Source organism: Rhinopithecus bieti, unplaced genomic scaffold (genome assembly GCF_001698545.2).
Source record: "Rhinopithecus bieti isolate Rb0 unplaced genomic scaffold, ASM169854v2 scaffold_29830, whole genome shotgun sequence".
NCBI classification, from domain to species: domain Eukaryota; kingdom Metazoa; phylum Chordata; class Mammalia; order Primates; family Cercopithecidae; genus Rhinopithecus; species Rhinopithecus bieti.
Genome location: NW_016813163.1, coordinates 302816 through 319383, shown reverse-complemented (window position 1 = coordinate 319383; position 16568 = coordinate 302816). Strand labels below are relative to the sequence as shown.

The 16568-nt window shown below is 48.0% G+C and overlaps 1 protein-coding gene across 3 annotated transcripts in view; it reads right to left on the bottom strand.

Moving 5' to 3' along the window:
- Positions 1-16568, bottom strand: part of NCK2 (NCK adaptor protein 2) — a 77643-nt gene that overhangs the window by 23374 nt on the left and 37701 nt on the right. The window lies entirely within an intron of this gene.

Here is a 16568-nt window from a genome sequence, read left to right as displayed (position 1 = left end):
ACCCGGATGAAGGAGAAAGGGGACTCGGTTACTTTTTCGGAGATTTCTCTGTATCATTTCTGACTCCTCCCTAGCAACAGATGGCATTTAAGGTGCAAAAACTTTCAGAGAACTCTTAACAGATCACGATGCTCTACAATCCTTCCTGAAACGCTGTCCCTTGGCTCTGCCATGAATTCACACTAGAATACCTACAAATGCCACCTCCGGCTGTACCTTCTTTCTTCATTTCTTCAGTGTCCTCAAGAAGGGTTCTTTGTTCATTTGTTGTTTAATGCTCAGCCTCAGGGAAAGTGTGAAGAACCTACGCAGCCTCCTAAACCTCACAGACTAGTGCAATAGAGAGTCAGTTACACAAACCCAAGTTGCAGATGATGACCAATGGTGACAATCGCAATAAAAAGGAGGAGGTCAGGGAGGACTTCCCCGAGCATGTCTCTTTCGGTCCCGCAGGGCATGGAGGAGCTCAGGTGAGGACAGGAAGTACACGTGGCAAGGAAGACAGGCTACACCACGGCTGTGAGCAGAAGGACTCGGAGCCATTCAGAGATGTGAAGGAGGTGTTAGGGCTACAGTGTGGAAAGCAAGGGGACAGGGTACAGGTCAGGCCTGGGGGCGGGGGGGAGTGGGGACAGCGTGCAAGCAGCAGTAGGCACCGCCAGCTGATCCCGTAGCTGCAGAGAGGGATCTGGGCAGGGCAGGAGCATAGAGCTCTCCAGCTGAGGCTGGCAGAAACATGTCGAGCAAAGCAAAAATACTCGTCCATGGACCTTTCTCTTCCGAGCCTCCTGCTGGCAGAAAATCATCTCACCATTAAGAACTGTGTATGTTTAAGGAGGAAGAAATTCTAAATTCCTGACCACCATGGAGAAAAAGCAGTAAATGTACTCTTGACAGCTTCCCCAGTCTTCCATGTCCCTTTTGGGCACCAACTTCCCTTGCATGAAATCTCAGCCCATCTCCAAAATTGTCCCTTCCGGTTCCTGTTGTTGTCAGGTGTCACGTAGTTTCCTCCCTGCTCTCTAAGGTCCTAATCAACCTTACCAAGTTGACCCAGGAGACTTTTTACCTCTAGTAGTTTAAATGTAGCTTTATCAAACAAAAGCCAGGCCGGGATGGTGGCTGATGCCTGTAATCCCAGCACTTTGGGAGGCCGAGGCAGGCAGATCACTTGAGGTCAGGAGTTCAAGACCAGCCTGGTCAAAAGGCTGAAACCCTGTCTCTACTAAAAATACAAAATATTAGCTGGGTGTGGTGGCACGTGCCTACGATTCCAGCCACTGGGCAGGCTGAGGCAGGAGAATCGCTTGAACCTGGGTGGTGGAGGTTGCAGTGAGCTGAGATCGTGCCATTGGACTCCAGCCTGGGCGAGAGAGTGAGACTCTGTCAAAAAAAAAAAAAAAAAAAAGGGAAGGAAGGAAGGAAGGAAGGGAGGGAGGAAGGGAGGGAGGGAGGGAGACAAAACCATTATCTTTTCAAAAGCTTAGCAACTCCCCATCTCCCTGAGGAGACTGCAGGCAACATGGTCCATGGGGAAACAGCACTGGCCTTCCCTCCACAGTAAAATGAGGGTTGATCCCAAAGCTCGCGGAGCACCGTGATTGGTAACCAGCACTACAATAACTTGGTGAAGCGCCTGAGAGCGCCTTGCCTGTCTAAAGGCCTGTCTCCCGCAGGCCGTGGGAGCGCTCACTGGTGCTCGTCTCACCATCCTCCTCATCTCTCTGTATTTATCTCCCTGGGAAGGACAAACAAAGTCACCATCGTGGCCTCAGATCCGGGCATGGAGCAGGCATTCAATACACATCTGCTAATTAATAAACCCCACTCACTGTCTCATCACCGCAATGTCACATGCACTCATCAGCCCCTCCAGGCCTGTGTCTGCAGCAACAGGCACCTACACTGCCAGGGGTGTGAGTGAAAGTAGCAGGCCAGGATCACGATGAGCAGACCTCCCAAGCACACACTACGCTGACCCTTCTCTGCAACTATTCCTTCCTCCTTCCTTCCACAAAGACCCTACTTTGTGCTGGGCACTCACGCACCCGTACAACAGTGATGCCGCTCCTAGGATGGAAAGCACTGCTGTCGCTGGGCTGTGTCTGATGGCTCCGTGGTACACTATTTCCTGATCCACCCCAAATTTCCCCAGACTGGAATAACCTAGGATATTTACTTTTTTTCTTTCTTTCCTTTCCTTTCTTCCCTTCCCCTCCCTTTCCTTCCTTCCTTCTTTCCTTCCTTTCTCTCTCTCTCTCTCTCCCTCCCACTCTCTCCTTCCTCCCTCCCCCCCCTCTCTTTTTCTCTTTCTCTTTCTTTCTTTCTTTCAGACAGGGTCTTTCTGTGTCACCCAGGCTGGAGTGAGGTGGCGCGATCTTGGATGCAACCTCCGCCTCCCAGGTTCAAGTGATTCTTGTGCCTCAGCCTCCCAAACAGCTGGGATTACAGGTGTGTGCCACCACCCTGGCTAATTTTTATATTTTTAGTGGAGATGAGGTTTCACCATGTTGGCCAGGTTGGTCTTGAACTCCTGACCTCAACTGATCTGCCCACCTCAGCCTCCCACAGTGCTGGGATTACAGGTGTGAGCCACTGTGCCTGGCCTGACTTTTATTATTTCTAGGCATGCATACCCTATAATGAAACACTCTACTGTCTGCCATTCAAAATCCCCAAGTTCAGGAAGGGACTGCCACAGGATGGCAGGGAGGAAGGAGCCTCATGCGACAGAAGGGAGTTGCCATCCCTGAGGGAAACCCCACGCAGCCACCCTGCTGGGTGGGGGTTAGGGCTGCTGGCGCCCCTGCCTCCTCAGCCTCCAGCTGGCTGCTCTCTGAACGGGAGGGCAGGGGGAGCACATGTAGGGCCCCTGCTTGGCCCCGTGGCACTGCGATCTCACTGATGGACTTCAGCCCGTACAGGTGGGGCTGAGTGTCTTCCACCATCTCTATGTGCAGGCAGTCCCTTTGCCAGTGGGTGGGCACACCAGGAGCCAGCTCCGAAAGGGAGGTGTTGGGACAAAGGGCCCACCCTCCCGACCACCACATGGGTCCTTGTGTCCAGGGCTCTGAACCTGACTTTCCACTCCAGTCATAAGAAAGCCCATTCCTTTGTGAGCAGGCAGGCAAACAAAATGATGGAATATTTAAACCTGAAAAAAGAAATGGTCTAAAAGTATAGAATTGTCTCACAAATGTGAAAGTCAAATGGGAACACAGATGCCAATGAAAAGAATTAAAAAATTTTTTTCATTATAATTTTTAATTAAAAATACATATTTAGTACCTCTCAACACATATACTGGATCCATGCGCCCAAGCGTTTTTGAATATGCAAAAGAGTGTACAAGACGCGGCAAGGATGCGACACAGCATTCTGGAGCACTGCTTAAACTGTCAATCCACTGGCAAAAGTTCAGTACGCCTGCCGTTCTCCAGGACCACACCTGCTCAGGAAAATGAAACGCGACGAACACACAAAAAGAGACAGCACATTCACCGGGGACTACGCAGGTGGCACGTGGTTGGCAAAGACACAGCCGAACCGTCCTTGCGCCAGCTTCTGAGAACACTCTGGAGCCCAGCCCCTCCGCCTCCTCGTGCTTGCTTTGGCACTTTCTGTAACATCTCTCTGCATCTACATGGCTTCATCTGTAACACAAGGACACCGCTGGTACTCGTGGGGCTGTCGTGAGGGCCCCATAACGGAGGACGGCACTTAGCGGGGTGTCTGACACGCAGCAGGAGCTCAGGTGATGGCTGCCATTGTGTGTTGTCATCCTCATACCAGTTCACTGTTATGGCTGGGGACACAGGCAGGATCCGGTGTGGCACTTTCTCAACAAGGTGTGCACACACCTCTATCCTCTCTAAAAAGCTCCTGGGGGGTGAGCCTCAGCTCACTTCTGCTCTGAGGGTCAGGAGCAGCTCAGATGCGAGGGCACCTATGAACAGGCTAGGGGAAGCACTGTGGACTCATGAGGGGGTAAGAGAGGAGTCCCGTTTCTCAGGTAAGGGTGGGCAGCGGCGCTGGATCGTATGCTGCTTTGGATGAACAAGGGTTACTGAGACATAAGTGCTCTGGAGTGCCTGGGTGCAGTCCACCTGTTCTGTGTTTTGGAGAAGGGCCTTGATGGAACTGGGCTCCAGCTTCCAAACCTGGGCTGTGAGGAGCCCACTCCTGGCCTTGCTGTGAGGCAGATCCACAGCCCTGGCCAAGTTGCTCGGCTGGCCTGGGCCTCAACTGCTTCATTTTCATAGAAAAGCGCTGGGTCAGGCTATCGCCTTTCCACAATTCTACAGATAGTGCAAACTATCGATTAACTTCACTTTTTAAACATACCCGTGTATTGTAGGCTTTGAAGAAGAAAAAAGAAAACTCACAGAAGAACCACAAGGGGATCAAGTGGTCCTTTTGGACGCCACACAGCCAACTTCTGTCATTGCTGAATGAAGTTTCTTAGCACACCCGGTTAAACATTATAGATTTAGTCAACTTCAATTAGCGGCATTAGAACAAACTGCATGTTTACCGCTAATTCATCTCTACTTTACAAACACCCACTTGTAAATTTCACAAATCAGACAATCAACAACTATGTTCCTTAAAAAAAACAAAAACACAAAACCAAGCAAGATTCTCCATAAACAGCTGCCTCAGCATGGCCTGCCTCCAGGAAGAAACACAGGCCACCCCAGCCTTTAACTTACGAACAGTTGCCCTCTGGGTGGCTCTCACAGCTGTGGGGGTCACTGAGGACAACCTGAGTGTGTGCACAAATTCTGTGAATTCCCAAACGGAAGGGGAAGTTATAAAGCAAAACCCACACCAGCCTGGAGGAGCTGATCACAGGGACAGATTTCTGGGCAAAAACTGACATGAGTCAATGCAGGCTGATGTGCAGACAGACACCCAACTCCACCCTTACTTGCCAAGGTCCATCAGTGACACCAAGGCAGCACGTGGGCCATGCAGGAGCCCTACAGATGCCCACCTGCTTGCAGGCAGGCAGCTTCACACATCAAGTCAGTAAACGAGCGCTCTCTCCATAGCCTCACACCTGCTTCCAGGAAACAGCCACTAAAATGGAATACAGCAAAGGAACATTTTGGACATATGGATAGCACCTAAAAAAGAGAGCACACCGTATGGGTAAATGCAGACAGAAACAGGCTAGGAAGGTCGTTCTCTAATTCCCTGGCGTATTTGGTTCACGTTTCTTTATTCGTAAACTTCAAGACTCCCGCCTGAGTAACTCAAGGTAATCAGTTAGGAAGGGGTGATCTTTAGGAAGCTGAAGCAGGGTGAGATCATCTTAACAAGACGCAACCAAGATGCCAGTTTCTGGGAAATGCTCTGCCTGATGCCCCACCCTCACTTCCCAGGGTCTCTCCTGCCTTGTCCTCCATTAGAAATCTTTTTAGACAATCCGTGTCTATTTTCTCTCGAAATATCCTCCCGCTAATCTGTTGTGATTTGTTTCCCATTTTTGGTTCTAAATATTTGGAAGCTAATGATACACAAAACAAACCCACATTTATTTTGGGGTGTCTGGCACCACAACTACTGCCGAAGATTCCATATTATGTGGGCCCTTCCTATTATGAACAATCTCGCAAGACAGAATTTTAATGAATTCTAAATTCTGATATTTAATTCATGTTCACACAATGGTAAAGTGTACAACAGAGACATGAAAAGTAAACGTGAAGTGTTAAATGCATCCCTGAGAACCCACAGAGTCCCTGTCTTTGCGTGATAAAGAGACGATAAACAATTTGTCGGAGAAGCGGAACATTTAAAATAGAATTAAGATAGCTTAATTTTTCCCCCTTATGTTACATACAAACATTTCGAGGGCAACAGTTTGGCTTTGTACTGATCTGAAAGGAAAAAGTGGTTTCTTGGAGAGTGGCTTAGTTTAGAAAGCGCGTCTGAATGGTATGTAGGATGATTAACAGGAATTTTCTCATTCCTGAAGAACATTCAACTCAGAAAAACAAACTACTTCTAACACAAACGCACCATAAAGAATCAGCTTCTCCTTTTACATGACTCACAGGATATAAAAGCCACAATGAGCATCACAACCACTCAACACCCAGGAAGTGTATATACCAAAAATTACTGGGTACATCTCATTTCCAGCCTGTGTCAGGACCAAGTAACCTGGGGGAAAAGCCTGATGTTCTCTAGACCAGGGGTCCCCAACCCCGCCGGGCCGCAGACCAGTACCTCTGTGGCCTGTTCGGAATGGGCTGTACAGCAGGAATGGGCTGTACAGCAGGAATGGGCTGTACAGCAGGAATGGGCTGTACAGCAGGAATGGGCTGTACAGCAGGAGGTGAGTAGGGGCTGGTAAGCATGACCACCTGAGCTCTGCCTCCTGTCAGGCGGTGCAGCATTAGACTATGATAGGAGTGCAAACCCTATTGTGAACTGCGCATAAGAGGGATCTAGTCGGGCACTCCTTTTGAGTATCTAATGCTGACGATCTGAGGTGGAACAGCTTCATCCCGAAACCATTCCCCGGCCTCCTGCCACGATCCGTGGAAAAACCGTCTTCCACGAAACCAGTTCCTGGTGCCATAAAGGTTGGGAACTGCCGCTACAGACGAACTGCACTGTGACAGCTAGTACTGATAACAGCAAGAAGTCGACCGTGTAATAGGATCTTGATTATATACATATTAACACTGGGGAAAGGCAACACAATGTTGACTGTGATTACTTCTGACTGATAAGATCACAGGGCATTTGCTTTTCTCCTTTATGCTTTTCTATAGTTTCCAAAATTTAAAAATAATATCCCGGCTGGGCGTGGCAGCTCACGCCTGTAATCCCAGCACTTTGCGAGGCCGAGGTGGGCGGATCACCTGAGGTCAGGAGTTTGAGACCAGCCTGTACCACATGGAGAAACGCCGTCTCTACTAAAAATACAAAATCAGCCAGGCGCTGGCGGCACATGCCTGTAATCCCAGCTACTCAGGAGGCTGAGGCAGGAGAACTGCCTGAACCCCGTAGGCGGAGGATGCGGTGAGCCGAGATTGTGCCATTGCACTCCAGCCTGGGCAACAAGAGTGAAACTCTGTCTCAAAATAATAATAATAATAAAATAATAATAATAATAATAATAATATCCCTGTCTTTAAGAGTGAAGACAACTGATTAATAGTTTTATAACACTCAGGCATTTCAGAGATTACGATTCTGAGGAATATCTGTTTGCAGAAAACTGTGCCATACCAAGAAACTGGTGACAAAGATGGCTGAAGATGACTCCTGTGGCAGGGGCACAGGTGTGCTGACAAAACTGCTCCCAAATTAACCACAATTACGAAAAAGGAGTACACTCCTATGACACTCAGCTTCTCAGTTCTTTTGATTCGTGGCTCTTGCTCACCTCAACATTAAGGAACCAGGAAAAGTTACAAAGATGTGAATCCCTAGGGGCCAGGGAGAACTGGGGCGCTGTTCCCTTAGCATTTTGGCGGCTAGTGCAAGGGCAGCAAATAACCTCAACAGTCTGTGGGTGGGAGTCGCCAGCATTGACGCCTAGCAGGAAATGCATCTCCCTCCCACCACAATCAGCACCCCCAATTCCTGAGACTGAACAGCCAGCACCCCCAATTCCTGAGACTGAAGAGTAATCAGAAGAGGTGGAGTCAGGCCACACTGGGCTCAAGCGTCAGCCCCAGCAGTACTGTGAGTACTGTGTGTTCTTGGGCGCCTCACTTAACTTCTGAGTCTCAGTTTTTTCACATGCAAAATGCGGCTATTATGACTTCCCGAGTAGGCTCACTGTGAAGATGAAACAAAAACGTATTTGGGCACCTGTCACGGTACCGAGCACACTTTAGGCACTCGAAGAGAAATCATTATCATGGCCCATTCGCTGGGAAAACGCGTGTGAGACACTGGTTTGGGGGACTTGCTTTATAGGCTTTTCTGCTGCATGAGCTTTCTGTTTGAAGTCACGTACTCCTCAGCAGGGAGGGCAGGGAGCACTCATGCTGGCTGGGGGAGCCTGAGGCCCTGACACCAGCTACCACGAGGCCTCCTGCTGGGGAGGGCTCTGGTGACCGCGTTTCACTGCTTTTTAGTGTGAAGGTACTCGTGTTATTTGGACGGTGTTATTCCAGTGTTATTCTTTCCAGTATTATTTGGATGGTGTTAACTGCATCTAAAGTCATCCATTTGCAGGGAACCGTGTGTGTGTGTGTGTGTGTGTGTGTGCGCGCGCGTGCGCGTGCGCGCGCACATGTGAGCTAGAGGTTACAGATCTTTCCCATGGGTTTGGAGGGCCAAACTCGTGCCTGAAAGGGACAAGGAAGAATTCGAAAGAGGAGAGGAGGCCGGGGCCAGTGCTTAACATGAAAGAGACTGAATGCCCGGCTGAAGTGCTGGCTCTCCGAGGTAGGCCCTGGATTACATTATCTTTACACATTTGAAAATGAACATTCACGGACATAAAGGAAGTATGTCCTAAGGATCATTGCGTGTCTCCCAAGCCTGAGATTCACACCTGCAGCCTTCTCTGCGTCCTACTGATGTACCCTAACCTCAGACTGCACTAGGCGCCGTGGCTCGGTCTCCTCTTGCTTCCTCTACTCTCTGAGCCACTCTGTCGACCCTTTAGGCTGGAAACCCTTGAGTCATTCTAACACTTCCCCAAGGGAGGTGTTCCCCATCCAGTCAACAGAGTCCTAGGGGTTTTCCTTCCAAATCTCCCTCTTCTCTTTTCTCCTCCATCCCCACAGCTGAGTCAGGGCTTGGGATGTCAGCCTGGGTCACTCTCGGGCCTTGTCCCCCACCTCCCACTGCCAGGCTCGGGCCCTTCCAGTCATGTCCTGAAGACAAGGATCGGGACCTCTGCCGGACACCCCAGCACTCATCTCCCCCTTAAGCCCTGTGGAAACCTCCGAGGGTTCCTTTTTCACACCCAGGGCCTTTCCGGTGTGGCATGCCCCACCCCCGAGGCTGCCCCAGCCCTCTTGCTCACCCGTCTGGCTGGCTCGCCGAGGCCTTCCCACACCTGTGGGTTTCCGTCGACCCATCCTCACGTGCACTCTCCATCCCCTCAAATGAGACCCCACATCCCCTTGTCAAGTCTCAACGCTGCTCAGAGTATCCTTCACATGAATGACTTCCTTCAGTTCTCAAAACTTTATGAGACAAGCAGTCACGTATCCTGTTATACAGATGACGCAACTGAGGCTCAGAAGATTCAACGGCTTGTTCAAAGTCACTCAATGATTAACAGTAGCAGGTGGTGAAGCCTGGATTTGAATGCAGGTGATGGAAGACTCCAGAGTCCTTCCTCCTGCCCGAGATGCTACGTGCTCTCTGAAAGCACAGGTGCCTGAGCTGCACAACTCAGCCCTAGTTTCCCATGGGACAGGAAGGGACAGTGCTATTGTTTGAATGAGGACTGTCCATCTTGTGCCAGTATTATTTTCCCAATTAGATTACAAATACAAGCTTCAGAAAGTCAGGGACTAAACCTTATCCTTCCTTCACGTCCCAACCATGTGAAATAACATCTGACCAGGCTCTCCCTTCTGATCGGAACATACCCTATTATACTGCGGTAGTCGCTGCATCATGCCTGCATCCCTATTTCAAAGGCTTTGGTTACTGTTCTCAAAGGTCACTCACAGCAGAGAATGCAGTGGCTCAGACGGGATTTCCAAGGGATAGAGAAAGGGACAACTGAAGCTTAGACTCAGCTTCCATGAGAAGCAGGCTGTTGCATTTGTTACCCACATGTCATTTCAGAGATGAACAGCTCTGCCCTTCTTGAGACCTGTGAGAGTATTTATAATCACGATGACAGACCCTACAGTCCTATAATGCCGAAATGAGAATTTCAGATGTCCCAGCAATCACAGAGGCTGTGAACCTGGGAGCTCAAACAGCCTGGGGTGACCCAGCAAGAAGCAGAGATGGTTTCCACTTGCATGCTGGGGATATGGAGAGAAGCTTGATGAATAATTAGAGAAAGTTCGGAATCAGGTACTGTTAGAACCATTCTGTGAAGCATCAGCTGGACACGTTGACATCTGGTGTTATTCTCATGGTCTAGGTCCAACTGTAGCAGATACTCCATGACACTTTCTGGCCTCTTAAAGGCTTATGCCGAACTTAGGGCACTGCCCAGGCACAGCAGGGGAGCCCAAGTCTCCGGACTACCAGCTGGCTTTACGGCCTAGGGTAGTCTCTAAACCACTGCTGATATGTCTATTTGTTTTAGAGCACAGGGAAATTACAAAAATGGCGCAAAAAAACATTATTTTCCCCAAGCCATTTGAGACTAAGCTGCCAAGACGACGCTCCATTACCCGAATACTTTATGTGTATTTCCACAAATAAGGGCATTCATCAAAATCAGTTAATTTATATCAATACATGATTAACATCTAACCCTTGAACCCCTTCAAGGCTTGTTAGTTAGTCCCGAGGTTTCTCATTTCTAAATCAAAGAAGTTGGTATAATTCTGACCCTGGGACAGAGTCCCCCCAAATGTACAAAGCGGCCTACCACTAAATCCAGATAGTCAATTTGGTATAGGAAAAATATTCAGATTAGATCTGAAGTCCCCTCTGGGTCTCATACCTATGACTGCTGTGTTCTCAGGCTTCATTTTTTCATCTGTGATTAGTAACACTACTGAGGCCGGCCTGGGGTGCTATTACATATTTTCATAGGAACTGACATTTTCATAAATGGATGTACCATGTAACTAAAAGCATCTTGCTTGACTACTCTGCTAACCTGGGTCTTTAATCTAACTAAAATCAGCATGCTTAGCATGAAGCACAGGCTCAAGACCAACCCCCTTCCCACTAGTCTGAAGCCCTCGAATTCTTCCTACACATAATGCTAGAGTCTTTACTACTGATATAAAAAAAAATGCATGTAAGTGTAAGTCGCTTGGTAAATTGCAAAGTGCTGTATAAATCGCAAGCTGTTGCTGCTCTCATCACACGTATTTATGCAGACTAACCCTAACTAAAGGGCCTTTAGCTACCCTGGGCAGAGCTGCCTTCTCTGGTTCCAGTTTACAGTCCGATACCCTGATCCCCGCCTGCTACTTCTTGTAGCCATTATGCAGGTGGAAGAAAGTAAAGAGGGGAGTGGGCAGGAGGGAGGAAAGAATTCCAGGCCAGTCTGATCTTAAGATAAATTGTTGAGCATGATTCTTGTGGTAAGCCTTGGTGTACTTTAAAATGAGAGGAACTGGCTGGGTGCGGTGGCTCAGGCCTGTAATCCCAGGACTTTGGGAGGCCAAGGGAGGTGGATTATTTGAGGTCAGGAGTTCGACACCAGCCTGGCCAACATGGTAAAACCCCGTCTCTACTAAAAATACAAAAAATTAGCCGGGTGTGGTGGTACACACCTGTAGTCCCAGCTACTCGGGAGGCTGAAGCAGGAGAATTGCTTGAACCTGGGAGGTGGAGGTTGCAGTGAGCCAAGATCGTGCCACTGCACTCCAGCCTAGGTGACAGAGCATGACTCCGTCTCAAAAAAAAAAAGAGAGAGAAACCTCAATGGCACCAACAGCCACTATCACTTTCGGCAGGTAGCTATACCAGAAGGAAAGCGACTTGACTCCTGGATCCAGCACACAGCACCTAATGTGGGCATCCTTCCCCATACAGAGGTGATCAGAACCTGGTGCATGAGCCAGACTTCCTTTCACAAGACATGTGACGTCTCAATACAGTGCCTTTAAAGATCGTGCATGATCTTAATGCTTTAAAAATGTTGTAAGGGCATCTATTGTTAAAACCAGGCAGATATTAATTTTTTACATAATGAGCAATTTGTTAGTCCACTTAAAATCTAAAATCAGACTCCATAAAGGTGTAAAAAGTAACTGAAGAATGCAATTCAAATTGCTCTCTTCTCCCTAGCAAAGGCATACCTATACTTTACTTTCACAAGAACACAATTTAGAAAATGGTTGAGTTTTCCGTAAACATCGTTACCTTCACTGCTGCCTGGAGGGTTTCCACACCAGGTTTGACTCTCCTAAGCCACCTGCCCCAAGTCCCTTCTTTCGGGATCCACAACCCTTGGGTTCCTCCAGTGTAGCAATAGTGCCCTTGGGGCTCCATCCATGGCTTCACTGAGCGGAAACTTGGCAGAAGTGGAGACGAAATTCCCCATCTGCTGTGCCCCACAAGTTGCAGTGTCAAGGAATGGTTAATCCAGGCATGAGAGGCAATCCTGGTAAATGCACAGGCCGGCGGGGCAGGGATCTACACTTCTCCGTCTCCATGACAGTGCCGCGGGCTTCCACGGCTCTCTATGGACCAGTGTGTGCTTCTCTCTGGGCTTTCCACTTTCTTCATCCCCAATTCCTCCCCAGCTCTGCAGAGGAACATGAAATGCCCCTACTCAAATCTTCAACTGTTTGTGATCACCCAGTGGAGACGCTTGAGTCCTGTGCACAGCCCAGGGAGGCCTCCCCATGTGGTTCTGACTACATGCTCGTTCATCCTCCAGCAATATGACACCCCTCTGCATTCTGAGACGCTCACAGCTTCGCGGGTCCCTGAGCCTGTGTGGAACATACACACTCCGCTGGAGCAATGGCTCTGTCCATCCTGACCTCTGGGATGGAGGTGGGTAGGGTCCCCTTATGGATGCAGGAACTCTAAAAGTTCTGATATTTTGTTCTGATGGTTGTTTTTGGTTTTTTATGGTTCATTTTTTGAGACAGGTCTCACTCTATGGCCCAGGCGGGAGTGCAGTGTTGCAATCACTGCTCACTGCGGCCTCCAACTTCTGGACTCACGCAGTCCTCCCAACTCAGCCTCTTGAGTAGCTGGGACCACAGGCACGTGCCACTGTGCTCTGCTCTTTTTTAAAAAAAGTTTTTTTGTAGAGATGAAGTCTTGCTATGTTCCCCAGGCTGGTCTCGAATTCCTGGCCTCCACTGATCCTTCTATCTCAGCCTCCCAAAGCACTGGGATTACAGGCATAAGCCATCATGCCCGGCCCTGATCGTTGTTTTTGAGCTGACATTTTCTAAAATAAATTTCTTAAAACGAAAGTATAATACCAAGAGAAATAAGCAGTCAGCTTTGCAAACTCCTACAAGGCAGGTATGCCCATAAGCCTGCCCCACAGATCCCAGGAAACAAGATCACCAAGACAGAAGCTCCTGTACCTTTACTGAGGCTCTGCCTTCCTCCCTCCAGGAATCTTAACTGTAATACCAAGTGTTGCTTTTCACTGCTTTTGGATCTTATGTAACAATCCTACAGCTGTACTCCTTTGTGACTTTGATCAGTTCAATTCCAAAGTTGATCCTAGCATGGATATGCCTCTTAGAACCCTGTCTATTTCACCCATGGGTGCCAGCCACCCTGTCCCCATCCAAAAGCATCAGCTCAAACCAGTGCGAAGGCTATTTCATAGTTAGCATTAGGGAGCCCTCTCAGTAGCCTCTGTGCTCCCAGCTCTGGGTTGGATCACAGAGGTAGGAGTTCTGAGCTGATCATGGCAAGTTTCTAACCACCCTAGACCTAGGTGTGGTCCCACTGGCAGGAATGCTGACAAGTAAGCCCTGGAGCAGGTCACGCTGGGTGCAGAAGTCCCAGGTAGGTAGGGTGGCAGGGTGAGCCATGGGCAGGTGGGCCTGTGAACAAACCCTCCTGAGGATATGATCAGGTTGTAAATGGAACCATAACTTTTCGGGTAATGTGAGTCAGCCCTTAAGCCTATGTTAACCACTGAAAAGAGAATTAACCTTTGGGGCCTTGCAGGGCTCCAGCTGGTGTCATAAAGTAGTAACAAAAAACTGCTCTTCAGTAGCTTGAGGGAAAATCTTTGAAAAATACCTCCCTGGGAGCAGCTTCCCCATCTCAAAAGATGTAGCATAGTGCTTTTACAACACCTCGCCTGCACGATTTTCTAAGTGGAGTTGCAATATCAAGGCCAGACCTCAGCCCAGAACCACTCTCCGCTGAGCTCAGAGCTGTGCAGTCTGAGCCTTTCAAAAACATCGACTGGATTCTGCCAGCAGAAACAGTGCTTGATCATCGTTCCCTGTTATCTGTGGCAAAGTTCTGACTATTCATGATCATAAGCTGAATATGAGAGGAGATCCAGTACACAAATGTTTTGCCCATGTGAAAATAAGAGCTCAGGTAGCTTTATTCAATTTCAAATTATTGCAGAGAAAGAAGGTAAATACTTTCATGAGAAAGCTTTTTGTCAAAAGTACTCATGTCTTTCCTCAAGCTACCCTTACAAAGTACTGTATGTGACAAAGTTAGGTTTATTACCAACTTCAGGACAGCAAATGAGTACAAGAAAGCAGGAGAGAAGTACACAGAGTTAGGGTAATCTACAGTTGGAGATGCAACACACAACACTGTGGCTTTGCTGGGGAGGCTGGTGCCATTTTATTCCAAAGCAGGGAGGAATCTTACCATGGATTTATGAATTAGGTGGACTCCCAAAGCAGTAAAAATGGCAAATGTGGGTGGTGCCATGAGTAGTTACTAGATTGATCCCAGGAGTTAAACATCAGCCTGGGCAACATGGCAAAATCCTGTCTCTACAAAAAATACAAAATAGCTGGGTGTGGTGGTGCATGCCTATAGTCCCAGACACTCGGGAGGCTAAGGTGGGAGGATCACCTGAGGTCAATACTGCAGTAAGCAGGGATTGTGCCACCGCATTCCAGCCTAGGCAACAGAGTGAGGCCCTGTCTCAAAAAACACAAATAAAAACAAAAACAAACCATGGTCAGTATACATGTGGTATGCTTTTGATGCTGTCTGTTCACTCCTAATACACAGCAGACATAATTTCTGCTGGCTGCACAACTGGCCTGAAGTCATACTGTCATTCTGATGGTATACCTATTTAGTTATCATCACCAACAAGAGTAGGAAGCCATGAACACTTTGGCTCCTATCTTTTTAGGAAAAAACAAAAAACAGAACACACACAAACAAAAAACAACTAATGAGAGGCAGGAGGGGCTATGGAAAGCATTCTCACTTTCCTTCTTGGCAATGCCACATCTACAAGCTTTGCAGAGAAGTGCACAGAAGTTACTGCATGATGGTGAGACCTGGTCAGGGGGTGCCTCCTCTTCTATTGGATGTAGCTCAACAGGGCAAGGGAAAACTCATGCTGATATAACAAGATCCCTTTGTCCAACAAAAACTTCTAGGTGAGCATGATAAAGAGATCAAAACAAAAAACATATACTAACTATGGGGATATTTCTCCCTCATGACGGGGATACGGATCCCCAAGGGCCTTTTGGCTATGAAGATCAACTGCTATACTCAATACACGAGCTCAGAACATCATTTTATCTATATTTTTACAATACCTAACGCTTAACAGGAATGTTTCCCAAGAACTGCCTGCCTGAACTGAGACCAAGCCTATGAGAGAGCTGACACTCTACAGAACAGGATCTGACCTACTCAGCACAGGCCTAGAGGGCAAAATGAGAGCCAAAGGAAGGAAGTTAAAGAAATGTAAAATTCTGACTCTATTTAAGGAAGAGCTTTCTAACAATCTGTTTTCTCCAAAAATGGGATTGGCCTACTCGAGCCGTCGCTGAGCATCGTCGCTGAGCTCCAGCAGGGCTGGATGGCCATCTGTCGGGGATGGGCGCGGGCCCAGCACCGGCTCCAGGATGGGTGGCTGGCTCAGTCTGAGAGCCTGGGAGTACAGGCAGGCATTGGCTGAACCGATCAGCTCCCGAAAAAACTAAGCATCCTGGATGGAAGATGTGGTTCATAGTTTTAATCTGTGGCTTTGTCTTCTCTCCTTCTAAAACACTGAGGAAGAAAAATGACAAGGTTTTCAAGGGAATTTCCAGGTCACCCAGAGAACTCGCATGGCCTTGTCCTACTTCCTACCAGTCTCTGAGCATTTCGTGCTTTACTGGAATCTTGTGTGCGCGCGCGCGCACTCACACACACAGAAGACACGACAAGTCAACAGTGTAACAATGTTTAGCATCACTAAAAAGAAGGCACTTTGGTGAAAGGCAGACATTGGAAAAATAAAGCTCAGGGCAATCTTCAAGTTTTGCTCTATTCATGCTACCCTCTTTTTTTGGTAACCACAGTTAATTAAGAGTTATAAGCATAAAACTGTGTTTCTTTCAAGTGGTATGCTTATGTGGGGGGAAAAGAGATGAAAGGGAGGCAGTTCAGTGGAGGATCATATTACTAATGAAAAATGAAATTTCTCCATCAGGCTGAGAATCTATGATTGCCGGTGAGCTGGTATGATTCGTACAAAGTTCTGTGTCTCACTTGTCTCTCCAAATCATGGTAATAACCTAATCCCTACACAAAAATACTACCTAATACACGAAGGCTTTCAATGATTTTGCAGAGGGAGTTTAGACTTTCAAGATGGCAGAAAAGGAAAGATGAACATTTTGCAACACCCACCACATTTGGTGTATAATTTTACTTTCAGTTTTCCCATGTATTCCTCCTTCTCCGTTCCCCAAAAGAAAACAAATCCTCGCTAGGAAATTTTTTAAAACCCCAAGTAAATGTGACACAGGTGA